General features: G+C 41.4%; 1 long non-coding RNA gene across 1 annotated transcript in view; it reads right to left on the bottom strand.

Annotated features, from left to right (window-relative positions):
* Nucleotides 1-14,649, bottom strand: part of LOC137544191 (uncharacterized) — a 43,914-nt gene that overhangs the window by 23,688 nt on the left and 5,577 nt on the right. The window contains exons 2-3 of the long non-coding RNA XR_011025775.1: nt 7,288-7,368; nt 5,685-5,829 (exon numbers count right to left, since the gene is read on the bottom strand). This is a non-coding gene — a long non-coding RNA (uncharacterized lncRNA). The remainder of the gene's footprint in view (nt 1-5,684; nt 5,830-7,287; nt 7,369-14,649) is intronic.

Here is a 14,649-nt window from a genome sequence, read left to right as displayed (position 1 = left end):
AGTCTAGCAACACACTGATATAATTCAACACTGTCCTTCTGTATTCAAGTCTCCAGGGTAAAAATGATGCCACTACACAATGCAATAGGGGGTGATTGGTTCAGAATGGTGTCTATACCTCTACCATCCATAGTGACACTGTGCCAAGATTGCGTGAAGATAATATAAAGACAGAATCAAGTATTTAGAAAGGCATGCAATTATTGTTTATTTAATATCTAAATTGATTTTTTTTTTCATATTTGTTTTTAATTTCAGCTAAAAGATGTAAATATTCTTAAAGCAAACTTTAAAGGACATCCAAGGTGAAAATAAACTGATGAGAAAAACAATTGTATCTTTTCTCCTTCTCCTAAAAATGACTTTTTTTTTTAAGATATCCCACAGTTTTATTTTATATTTAAGTCTAGTTTTTAAATGTTTACTTTTTCATTGTCTTTGCTCAGTGACACCTTCACTGAAGTATGCCAGAGCTAAAATCTATGAATTATTGACCCTTTTTATCTGTTTCCTGCTCTTAGAAGCCATTTACTGACAGGAAAGTGTTTTATGGCTGTAATTACTTATCAGTAAGGGTTATGCTATAGTCCGACCTGGGCAGAAACTGTCACTTGCATACCTGAAGGTTAACTTTTCCAGGCAGAGAAAGAAAAAAAAGGAACACAGCCTAGTTATTTCTGTGCTTGGTACTATACATACACATGTCACATGTCACCTCGGTTGTCCTTTAACCACTTCAGCCTTCAGTCGTTTTCACTTTATGCATCCGAGCAATGTTCACCTCCCATTCATTAGCCTTTAACTTTATCACTACTTATCACAATGAACTGATCTATATCTTGTTTTTTCCACCACCAATTAGGCTTTCTTTGGGGGGGTACATTTTGCTAAGAGTCACTTTACTGTAAATGCATTTTAACAGAAAGAATAAGAAAAAAACGGAAAAAAATCATTATGTCTCAGTTTTCAGCCATTATAGTTTTAAAATAATACATGCCTCCATAATTAAAACTCACGTATTGTATTTGCCCATATGTCCCGGTTATTACACCGTTAAAATTATGTCCCTATCACAATGTATGGCGACAATATTTTATTTGGAAATAAAGGTGCATTTTTTCCATTTTGCATCTATCACTATTTACAAGTTTATAATTAAAAAAAAATAGAAATATTTCATCTTTACATTGATATTTAACCACTTCAGGATCACAGGTTTTTCCCCTTAAAAACCAAAACAACTTTCACATTTCAGCGCTCCTCCCATTCATTCAGCGATAACTTTATTGTTACTTATCACACTGAAATGATCTATGTATTGTTTTTTTCACCACAAACTATGCTTTATTTGGGTGGTAGTTTTTGCTCTGAATTATTTTATTTTATATGCATTGTAAAGGGAATTATAAGGAAAAAAGAAAAAAAAATGATTATTTCTCAGTTTTCAGCCATTATAGTTTTAAAATAAAATGTGCTTTGGTACATAAAACCCACACATCTTATTTGCCCATTTGTCCGGTTTATTACAATGTTTAAATTGTGTCCCTAGTACAATGTACGGTGATAATATTTTAACTGGAAATGAAGGAGCATTTTTCCATTGAGGGATTTTTAATACTTTTTCACTTATTACAAGAACTTTTTTTGAAAAAATATACTCATGACATCCGTATTACAAAAGTCCCTAAGGTAACTATTTATGTAAAAAAAATTAAATGATGTAATTTTTTTTTTAACAAGTGTTTTATTTCTGTAACTGTGGGGCAGGGATGGAAGGGGTTAAAAGTAATAATAATAAAAAATAATAATAAATTTGCTATGGAAAACAGTATAGTGGCATAAATAGGTGTATTTTACTTTTTGGCCACAAGATGGTGCTATTGAGACCGTGTTTCTATTAATAGAACACAGCCGAACACGGAAGTGTCGGGTCTCAGAGCTTATGCGACGTTGACAAGCTCTGCGAAGACACGGGAACGGTGATCGGGATTGAGAATCAAAAGATTCTCACATCCTGATCACAGATGGAGGGGGCTGCGACGGTGGATCGGTGGAAAACAGCGCGGGGATCGGGAATGCGACGGTAAGGCAGCAGTACGCATATCTACGCCCCTGATCCGCACATGAAGTTTAAAGGGGCGTGGATATGCGTACCAAGGATCCTAAAGTGGTTAAAAAGTTTAGACCCTTAGGTAAATATTTACATGTTTTTTTTTTATTATTGTAATGTTGTTTTTTTTTATATTAAACATTTTATATGGGTATTTTTTGGGAGGGTGGGATGTAAACATTACTTTTATAATGTAAATGTGTGTTAAGTTTTATTTTTCTTACTTTTAGTTGTAGTTTTACTTTTCGGCCACAAGATGGCGGCCATGAGTTTGTTTACATGACGTCACTCTAAGAGTAACATACGCTTAGAGGGATGCATGGGGGACGCAACAGCCAGAAAAAGCGGAGCTTCTGAGAGAAGCTGTCACTTTTTCTGCGGGGCAGAGGAATCAGTGATCGGACACCATAGCCCGATTCACTGATTCGTGGGCTAACGATCCGCGGCCGGGAGCGCGCGTGCACGTGCGCGATCGGCCGCGGGAGCGCGCGGACTCGCACATGGCCTCCTGGGCGTAGCTAGTACGTCCAGGAGGCCAAAGTAGTTAAGTGGCCTCACTTCAGGTTAGTTATTTACCAATAGAGAGGGAAGGCTCTGGATCCCATAGAGCCTTTTTCCGAGCCTCACATTGGGGTTGATTCATGAAACACACCATGCTCAAGAGGCACGGGTTAATACATGCGAGTGCATGCTACACATTGTCCTGTCAGCGTAGCTTGCGCTTATTGCTTACGAGCGATTGTCCCTTGTTCTGCTGGAGTGCGACTTTGATACTTAACTAGCGCAGCCGCTACTACGTTAATTAATTTAGTAGCAGCCCCGCTAGTTAAGAATCAAATTTGCGCTACCATCATATCGCACAGAAGTAGGAACCACCGTGCGTAAGTTAACTGCGCAAGCTACGCTGACAGGACCATGCGCAGCGTGCCCTCGCATGTACTAACCTGCGCTGCTTAAGTGAAGTTTGTTTAGTGAATCAACCCCTTTGTCCCCCTCATTCCACCACTATTCCCCGTTGAAGCTGGGACTCCTCGGCACTTGTGCGTGGGCAGTATGGATCTTTGGAAGTGCTTGGGGACGCGAGTACTTCCGAAAGCTGCCAGAAAAGGGCGGAAGATGTATTGGACTAAGCTGGGCCCAGCACTGGAAAGGGGTAATGGAGAGAGGGGATTGGGAAGGCTATATTTAATTACTTATCAGCTGTAAATTGTATTGTATTGTATTGTATATGGGATCAGGAGCCTTCCCTCTCCATGGTATCTATTTTTTTCTCTTCGCTTCAGGTATACTTCAAAAAGTACTGTATTAATGGGAATGTGTCCACATGTTGCTGGCTGGCAGTCAGTAATTTTTCTAAAGCAGGAAAGTAAAAGGTTGAATTTTATTGGCTGCAATTGTAAATTCAGGCAATTCAGACACCTCTAATACCCAAGGCATCCTATGAAAAAGCATAACCCAATTATGTTGTACAGAGGTCTCATAAATTCATAATCCAAATGAAATATAATCCTATAAATTTTCTTTAAAGGTATCATCCAATCAGCTCAAAATTGTCATAAAAAGAGATGTGTTAAGATAAGAAATAAATGTTCAATGACTAATCATATGTTGTAATGGGTACACGCTTGGCAGGAAGGAAGATGATGTAAGTTTACAGCCATGTAGAGTGATGCCAAAGAGTTTTATCTAGGCAAACATGTTATTTATAACTTCTATAAACTATTTGATGCTTTAAGAGGCACCACAATGTTATATATCACAAAGTAATATATTATTTCAGATGCCCACTTTTACCTTAATTATCCTGGTCTCAACATTAGATACACTTTCTATATTGCTGTATATTGGTATGTAACCCCACCCTCCCAAGGATGTTTAGCCTAGGATATTTAGTTATGCAGCCTTCTGCCCAGGAGCACTCTGGGAGACCAGGCGTTGTTTCTGCTCACTTCGAAACACACAACAAATAAACATTACGCAGATGTCGCCACCTGTGAGAAATTTTAGGAATGTAAATCAGGGAGAGGAAAGATTTTACAGTAGGCAAACATTGGCTAAACAATTTATAAATGAATATTGTAAAATATAATCAGTTTAATCATTGAGGCCAGGCCAGTTTTACACTTATTTATTGCATTGTGGTAAGGATGCAATGCTCCAGCCACATCCCACCACAACACCAAAAATGACAAGCATCTGACCCTGTTACAGGGTCATATGCATAGTGCTGCCCCTGCTCAGTGACCTACTCCCTGCTTGACTGGAAGTAAGTCACTGGGATTCCCCTCGCCATGTATGTGCGCTGCGCTCCAGTCGATTAACCACCTCCCGACTACCTCACGCCAGTGGGAGAGTAGCGCCTCCAGGATCACCTTATACCGATTTGCGTCAAGTTCTGGAGGCGGAGATTAGCAGGGAACATATGTGTTCCCTGCCGCTGTAACCACCTGGAATACATTAACAATGCAGTCCTGTGGTTAGGAGCGGCACACCTTTCCGTATATTGCGGGTGCAGAACCTTAGATGCAAAGCTACATCTATCATAATTTCCAGTAGTCCAAAGATAGGTTCGCACACCAGCTTCTCCAAAGAGCCATAAAAGTAGTTTTATTTCACCATAATGCGTCAACACAGAGCATGACAATTTTTTCGGGGCCACAAAAGGTCCCCTTCCTCAGATAAGTGCAGACAAACATTTCACTATGAAGTGCACACCACAATAAATACATGCAAAAACTAAAACAGGTCAACCCACTGAAGCAGGGAACAGTGGGTTGACCTGTTTTAGTTTTTGCATGTATTTATTGTGGTGTGCACTTCATAGTGAAATGTTTGTCTGCACTTATCTGAGGAAGGGGACCTTTTGTGGCCCCGAAACAATTGTCATGCTCTGTGTTGACGCATTATGGTGAAATAAAACTACTTTTATGGCTCTTTGGAGAAGCTGGTGTGCGAACCTATCTTTGGACTACAGGAATCCATTAACAGTCTGCCAGCTGTGATCGGAGCTGGCAGGCTACAATATAATAAAAAAAGGAAAAATAATTTGTACAGTGCTGTGATCTAGCACAGCACTGTACAGGGGACAGCCCTGTCACTTAGCTGTCCCTCTGATTGGCTCACAATCTAATCCCTTTCATAGGCTGACGCCTATGAGAGTGGAATGTAGTGTACGGAGCGCAGTCTAGGGCCAATTTAAGAGGGAAGGGGGTAGTAAAAGAAATAGTGCTTTAAAAAAAATCAAGTCTTTCTTTATTAATTTAAAAAAAAAATCGCAGCAGCAATAAAATCCCACAAAAAGAAATCTGTATTTGGGAGAAGAAAAGTAGGTAAAATTAATTTGGGTGCTAAGTTGTATGGCCGAGCAATAAAGCATTAAAGTAGCGCATTGCTGAATTGTAAAAAATTGCATACCCGGGTGGGGGGAGGAGGGAGGAGGGGCATATACCTGTAATCCTCAAGAGGTTAAATTCCTGCGTCGCCCATTAAATCTAATTAAATTAAGCATCTAAACAACCCTCCCCCCCCCCCCAGCTCCATTAGCCATGGGACTTCACCAGGAGTCTGCACTTACCCGTCTCGCTTACACGCCCATCGCGGTGAGCAGTCTGTGCACGTGCAGTTCATTCTTTCAAGAACCACAGAGGGGCTACACATTGGGCAGTTGCACATGATCCTGAGGAAGTCCAGTCCTCATTTGAGTTCTCTGATCTTCAATCCTGTGGGTAAAGGGAAAAACAATTGCTCAAGTTCAGAGAACAAAAACAAATAACAATGACCCAAAACTAGGGGGCTGTAAGCTATAACTGCGAGAGAGCCCCAAATGACAATAGATCTAAATAAATAATAACAAAATATGACTGGCTTACCTCTAAAAGAAGGGGCAATGCCAATTTCAAAATAAAATGTTAGACACTTGAACGATCGTTCCTCCTCTCTCCCAGTAATACCCTTGATTGTAGTTCTTTAGTAAGTAAAGATTCTTTATTCAGCATGTTAGTAACTTTCACTTGTAACTTTGACTGTACACGTTTTCCTTTCTCTCCAGCCCTACCCCAGACAGTGTGTTCTCTCCAAGCCCCCTTCCATCTGGTTTGTCAACATCCCACGTTTCACTCCAGACATTGTTGGGTTAATTATCCCTTCATGGCAACTACAAACATTGTTATTCAAGACAGACTTTTAGCTGAACAATGTGACATATATTTTATCCTTAATCCCATTTAATGGGGTTTCCAAATCGTGTATTCCCATTAATGCATAAAATATCATTTTGTCGTTAGGCTAGGCCCCTCAGTTCAATAAAGTTATAAACCTATTGCACTTAAGCATAGCCACAATTAAAATACACCACATTTACATTACACAAAATCTTCAGGCCCAGAAAGGAATGAGCAAAGTTATATATTCCATTATTTCTGCACCAGTTCTACCATTTAAATCTCTCGACTTCAACATATATCCTTCAGCAGTCTTCACATTTCTGGATTTCATTTTTAAGTCCTCCAGGCTGCATCTGTCATAGCGATATTATGAATTTAAAGTGCTAATGCCTCCAAGACTAGGGAAACATTGAAATATATCCTTTCCTGATTAAATTACCACCTCTAGCTACTTTACATACTTATGTCTAAACAGATTGCTGTTTCCTTGCCAAGTACTGGATCTGTGAGATTGGAAATATGTAATTTCATGGGAAGAAATTGTGTATATTGCTACAGACAAGTACATTCTACTTAAGTATCTCACAAATGTATTTAGATATTATGTTTCTATGTGTGTCTGATATTTATAATTGCATGTATTCATTGGCCAAATAATGTCTGGAACAGACGGCGGGTGTTGCCAATTTGTCAAATAAAACTTCTCCATGCCACATTTACCTATTTTAAATTAGTGTATATTTGTTTAATGATGAATTCTGCTTGAGGATTTTGGGATTGTGGGGATGAATTTCAGAGCTGCCTTTAGCGCTTCACATCCAAAACACAATCAAGTTTAGTAGGAGTGACATATCCATTGTTTAACTTTCAATAAATCAAGGAATACTTCAAGCAAGCTTAACAGCAGACCATGCTGTGAGGGGGAATTGCTGACTTCTCCAGTTCCGAGGAAAGTCACATGTTCAGCTGAGCAGCCTTTAGAAACATTGAGGGAAGAAGGTGCCGAACACTTACCTCAGAAGCTGATTGATTAATCGTCCTCAGAAATGACATAGTATGCGGATTACCCATTTTCAAATACATTGACATTGGCTGCTGAAAATAAAATGAGATGGTCATTTAGTGTATGTTACAACTATATGTATGCAATTCAGATCTTGTTTTGAATTTGCTAAAAAACAAATCAAAAAACAACAAACAAAAACAAATATCAAATTATCAGTTACTGCAACTCATTTTTGAATATCCCTTTTCACTTGTCTTAAAGGGGCACTACAGCGAAAAACTGTTAAATTTAAAATATGTGCAAACATATATAAATAAAAAGTACATTTTTTCCAGAGTAAAATGAGCCGTAAATTACTTTTCTCCTATGTTGTTGTCACTTACAGTAGGTAGTAGAAATCTGACAGAAGTGACAGGTTTTGGACTAGTCCATCTCTTCATAGGGGATTCTCGGCAAGGCTTTTATTCTTTATAAATATATTCCCTAAAAAGGATTTAAACAATGATGCTGGCCAGCTTCCCTGCTCCCTACACAGTTTTTTGGCAGTTGAACAGAGCAACTGCCATTCACTAAGTGCTTTTAAAAATAAATATATCCCTGAGAATCCCCTATAAAGAGATGGACTAGTCCAAAACCTGTCACTTCTGTCAGATTTCTACTACCTACTGTAAGTGACAGCAACATGGGAGAAAAGTAATTTATGGCTCATTTTACTCTGGAAAAAATGTAATACTTATTTGTATATGTTTGCACATATTTTAAATGTTACAGTTTTTCGCTGTAGTGCCCCTTTAAGCCTGTGTCTCGATTATTTAAGAAACAAAAGACGAAAGAGAGAAGACTCAACATTAATAATCCTAAAACACAAAAAATATATACAAGTAGTCCTCAACTTACGAACGCCCGACTTACGAACGACTGGCCGATACAAATGGCATGAATTCTCTGTTTCCATGGAAACAAGTAAAAAAAATATTTCAAATTAGACTTGTAGTTTTAGAGGAAATCGATTTTAAAAAATTCAAAGAAAAAATGGCTTTTAAACTTCTGTAAGCAGGTACAGAAGGCAGAGGTGACAGAGGGGGATAATGGAGGCACAGGGAGGCACAGAGGAGGTACAGGGGGGAGAGATGGCACAATGTTCCGACTTAAGAACAGATTCAGGTTAAGAACGAGCCTACAGTCCCTATCTTCGTTGTTAACCGGGGACTAGAGATATGAGCGAACAGTTCACCCGCGAATCTCTATGTGGCCATACTACTTCCGGGTCGCTATGACCCGTAGTAGTACGGCTGCGCTGGGCCGGCGGTGCACGTCTTTGATCACGCGCCTGTTGCCAGGCACTCTCTGCGCTTGAGCATGACATCACTCATGACGTCACGCACATGTGCAGAAAGTGCCCCGGCAACAGGCGCACAATCAAGGACACGTACCACCGGCCCAGCGCAGCCACACTACTACGGGTCATAGTGACCCGGAAGTAGTAAATGGTGAGGGGTTCGCTGCCGAACGGTTCAAGAACCGTTCGCCGACATCTCTACCGGGGACTACCTGTATACCCAAACTTATTTATTATCACAAAAATATTATGTACATTAACCCTTTCTCAAACATTTCATAACAGATGAGGTAGTACTCCTATTCGTCGCTGCTAGTACATAGCAAGTCCTTTGCAATTAAGAGGAGTAGCAGTCAATATTTTGTGCACTACCTCATCTATTGTGAACTCTGAGAAGGGTTTGATGTACATCACTTTATGGGATTAATGATGACATTGTTTTTCATAGATTCTTTGGGATAATTAATACATATCTTTTCAGTAGAATACAGTATATATTGCATTTTTGTGCTTCAGGATGAAGCCAATCCCCTGACAAAGATCTAAAAATACAATTAAATACAAAAGCCAAGTATTAGGAGGGCTCAATAGTTGCCTTAAAGCCCCCTCTACACCATGCAATAGCATGTTCAACCTTACTTGCGATCGATCGTCGGGTTCGACAGTAGAATTGTAGATCTGATTGACCGCGGCATAAAAAAGCATTCCAATGTATGCAATGTCTCTTTCGTTTCCGGTCGTTTCCAATCACACAGGGATGTCCAGGGCTATGGGCAGCTCATCAGCAATTGCATTCGATTGATTGATCGCGAACCAGCAACAAACGGTTCGATTGCAGCGATGGCATTCGAGATCTAGAGATAAAATCCAACCTGACCGATCCGATTGCATTCGAGAATCCGATCTAATGCGACGGAAAAATCGACTGGAAACATACAATGTTGCTTATTTGGCACCTTCGATTGCATCGGCTTCGATCGAATTTATCGATCGCATGTACATATGGCGGATGAGATGCTTGGCGGATGAGCTTTTTGTCCCTAGGCCTTCTCAAAGGACTAGAGCAGGGGCCCCCAACCACCGGGCCGCGACCCACTGCCGGTCCGTTGGCAGTCTCCTACCGGGCCGCGGCGCGTCTGGCCTCTCGCCCCTCCCCCTGCGGCCACCGCTCCTGTTACCTTATGAGCGGCGGCCGCTTCCTTCCTTATAGTCCCCCAGGCGCCGCTCTCCTCTTATTGGCAGCATCTTACAGCAGCGCGTATTGCGACTGCTTTAAGGAAGGGAAGGAAGCGCATCAGCGGCTTCCTGTAGCGGCGATATGCATCACCGTTACCATGGGAACCGCTGACGCTCTTCCTTCCCTCCTTACAGCAGTCGCAATACGCGCTGCTGTAAGATGCTGCCGATAAGAGGAGAGCGGCGCCTGGGGGACTACAAGGAAGGAAGCGGCCGCCGCTCATAAGGTAACAGGCGCGTGGCCGTTTGGGGAGAGGGGCACTACCTACACACCCACCCATACTAGGGCGCTACACTGGGCACTCACCTAGCTATACTGGGGTGCCATACTGGGGAACTATACCAGCCATACTGTGGCGCTATACTGGGGCAAAATACTAGCTATACTGGGGCACTATACTGGCTGCACTGGGCACTATACTAGCTATACTGGGGCACTATACTGGCTGTACTGGGCACTGTACTAGCTATACTGGGGCACTATACTGACTGTACTGGGCACTGTACTAGCTATACTGGGGCACTATACTGGCTGTACTGGGCACTGTACTAGCTATACTGGGGCACTATACTGGCTGTACTGGGCACTATACTGGCTGTACTGGGGCACTATACTGGGCACCATACTCGCTGTACTGGGCACTATACTAGCTATACTGGGGCACTATACTGGCTGTACTGGGCACTATACTAGCTATACTGGCTGTACTGGGCACTATACTAGCTATACTGGGGCACCATACTGGCTGTACTGGGCACTATACTAACTATACTGGGCACTATACTAGCTATACTGGGGCACTATACTAGCTATACTGGGGCACTATACTGGCTACACGGGGCACTATACTGGCTATACTGGAGCACTATACTGGCTATACTGGGGCACTATACTAGCTATACTGGGGCACTATACTAGCTATACTGGGGCACTATACTAGCTACACGGGGCACTATACTGGCTATACTGGAGCACTATACTGGCTATACTGGGGCACTATACTAGCTATACTGGGGCACTATACTGGCTACACGGGGCACTATACTGGCTATACTGGGGCACTATACTGGCTATACTGGGGCACTATACTGGCTATACTGGGGCACTATACTGGCTATACTGGGGCACTATACTGGCTATACTGGCTATACTGGGGCACTATACTGGCTATACTGGGGCACTATACTGGCTATACTGGGGCAACTATACTAGCCATACTGGGGCAACTAAACTCCCTATCTCCCTATACTGGGGCAACAACCCCCCCCCCCCAACCCACTGCATATGACACTGTCCACTAGGTCGCGCATCGCCGACGACCCCAGATGAGCTGGCAACACAGACAGGCACAGACTGAATTTGTCTAAAAAGATTTTAGCCTATAGCAATCTCAGTCTGTGGTACAGGAAGTGGTCAGTGGCTACCTTATAAACAGGTACTTTTAAAGTTATTTATTTCACAACAGCTCATCTAGGAGCTTATACATGTGATGACTTCTAAATTACAAAAACATTTAAAAGGTATAAACTACAAACAATGGGGTTGATTTGGAATTTATTTTTGCTACCATTAGTGATTGTATTATCTATCCTCTACGGATTTTGCTGACTTCCCTTTATCTCCAAATTCCTAAGTTTTGCACCCCGTTACACATACAAAATGAATATATTTGCACAATCTGCACATAAATTAACTTGGTTGGTATTACCAAATGACTAATGAAAACTTCAGATGTCTCTCATAAGTGGCTTGGGGACTAGACTTGCTCACAGCAGGGATTTACTTACAATCCCCAGCAGAGCTGTGCTTTTGTGATGCAAAAATAAGCTTCCTGCAGCTGCAATCTGTTTTTTTTAGGTTTTTTATTTACCGTACTAATTGAAAATATAATGCATGACTATCCCTTTCTTGGAGCTATACCGTACTGTACTAGTAGCTGGTGACAAGAAGAGAGATACCTTGTGAGCATGTTGGTGCCCCACATCTCTTACTCTAGCTCACTACATCCATCAAAACTGTGAAGTGTAACCTCACCAAGATGTTTGACAGAACCTTCACCTCCTTGAAAAGCTGTATGCCCCATTGCTGGTGGGTATGGGAGCTCTTTGGACAAACCTTGGCTCCAGGTAAGAAATGTAAGGGTTTCTAGTGTTGATTGCCTCCAAATTGCTGCAACCAGATAAGCACCCAACCTAATGTACATAGGGATCTCCTGAGAATCCATACACATTGATTATGTAATTAAGACATACAAGTAACCCGGAGAAGAATGAAAAGGTTGGCATATACTTATTTGGGGCTTCTTCCAGACCCATGTAGTCTGTTGGGTCCCTGTGTGTCCTCCCGGTCCCCTCTGTTGTTTCATTGCCAAAAAGGTAAGCGGGACAGCACTCAAATGATGCAGGGGTCAGGCGTGCAACGGATCCACCCGTGTACCATCCGTTGTTCCAAATTCTTCAACACCATCAATAATATCGGGTGGTAGAAGTTTAGAAGAACAGTTGGGCCATTTGCTGGGAATGTAAGTTTTCACATAGTAGACATGGAATACAGGGTGTCTCTTGACAGTAGATGGGAAATCACATTCCATAGCTACAGGACATACAACTCTCTTGATAGCAAATAGTCCAAAGAATCCTATTTTCTAGAAGGACATTGAAACCATGAGGTTAGCAGGATTATTTGGATAATGATTGAAAGTTATAATTACTTAACACACCAAACATGTAATAATCTTTGCTGGAGCCCTGAATCAGCTGGGTTTTGTATTATGCCCAATATGGCAGCAGTCTTTCTCTATGTGATATAAAGATATTTGTGAGAAAGGGAGCAGAGCGATGTTTCAGAATCTGGCTGATTCAAGGCTCCGGTGAAGATTATGACATGGATAATGTGTCAGGTTATTATTACTTTTAATCATTAATGTACCTCAGGTTTTTTTGTGTGCATCATAAAGTTTAGTATGTTCTAGATACCTAGTGGTGTAGCAATGATATTTGGATATAATTTGCACTGAATGATGGTTACCTAGTGCTCTTTGGAGCAATATACTTTTTAGTCACTTGATGGCACCGATATGAGCGTGTCTCCCAGACTTGCTGGTTATGGGTGCCCATCCGCCCTCCTCTATACCCTACTTTTTTGTCCTCCATATTTTACACAGTTTGCTAGAAGTTGGGTAGACTGATGGGCGCGTTGGAAAGTACATCATACGGGACAGATCTTACACTGCACGCATGCGCATGGTGTCGGTGACATTGCATCAGATCTCAGGGACACATAATCAAGTTGATATGGCCCTGACTACATAGACCGACATTGGTGAAATATGTAGGCCACCCTTACACCACACTACTCTCTGCCAGCTTAGTTGGGATCATCCTGCTGCTTCACATGGTTGTGGACTAGACACATGAGTACCTGGACTTATATCTGGAGCACAACATAGAATCTGATTTAGAACAATTTCCCACCTGGTTTAAGACACAAGACATGTGTGAACGAGAATTCTGTTGGCTTTTCAGGCTCAACTCTTTAACCCCTCAGGGTCTGAATGAGAAATTGGAAGCTAGCACATACCTTTGAGTTCTACACTAGCCCCTCCTCTAGCCTAACTCCATGCGCTCGTCTCCAACATAATTTTGAGATTCTTTTATCTGAATGATGATTTTTCCCTTTCTTTCCCCTTCACAGGTGTCAGTCTTTAGTCTCTGTGGCCCCTGGGAATGAGGAGGTCCCCCCCCCCTTCCCAGTCTGCTCCCGTTTTTCTTCACTCTCAGTCTAATGTGATATTGAATAGTACTATCACATGTTCACCACTACTGACAAGAAAAGATATAAAAAAAAGAGGTTTGAACTTCATTGAAGCATTATTTTACCCTCATCAGACTCCTGATAAATGTGCCACATGAGCCATGAATTTTCATGGGATAGAGGTCTACAGGATGACTCCTGAGCCAGCGTCTCCATCTGTTTTATTTAGGGATAACTAGTCTTAATGCAGTCAGAATATGTAAAATTAATGAGTTTTTGTATTTCTTAATTGGCAACATCAATAAGAGCAATGTCTCAGGAGTGTCATCAAGAGTATAACCCAGGCAATCAAAGACCATTTTGCAAATGGCGGACCAAAAGAATCGAAGAAGTGCACAGGAGTACCATATATGTACCATAGATCCTTCCTCTGTCTGGCATCTCCAGCATAACGGAGAAATATTGGGGTTGATTTTATTGAGGACTTGTGGTGTTTTATACCATCGTGAAAGAATCTTGAATGCTTTCTCTTTACCTCTACCTGAAATAGAAGCTTTAGTAGTAAAAATGTCCGCTTTATCGCACAATTTGTCAGAAAATTCTTTATCCAACTCAGCTTGCCACTTATATATATAGGGAGGTTTAGAGTCATAGATAATATTCAACAGTAGTTTATAGTATAGAGATAAGGATTTTGTTTCTGGAGGATTAGTAAAGATATGTATCTCTGAATCAGTTAATCTCTAGCCTCATAAACCTCTCTCAGACACTGCCTGGGACAATTGAAAATATTCATAAAATGGAAAGGGGGAACCTTGTCCCAGTATCACAAGCTCTTGTCTAGATGGAATAGAACCTGAAGTTAATATATCTCTGAGTTGCAGGTTGGGCCCTAGGAGCTGTTTGGCTACATAGGAACGATTAAAGCCCGGGATAAACAGATAATTGTCCCAAATCGGGGGTTATTGGGCGTAAGTATGATGATACCCTGTGTTGACAAATGAGACGGTCCCATAGTGTCAGTGTTACTCGAGTGATAAA

This window comes from Hyperolius riggenbachi, chromosome 2, assembly GCF_040937935.1.
Source record: "Hyperolius riggenbachi isolate aHypRig1 chromosome 2, aHypRig1.pri, whole genome shotgun sequence".
NCBI lineage: Eukaryota > Metazoa > Chordata > Amphibia > Anura > Hyperoliidae > Hyperolius > Hyperolius riggenbachi.
Note: the sequence above shows the minus strand (reverse complement) of the source record. Positions and strands in the feature narration are given on the sequence as shown.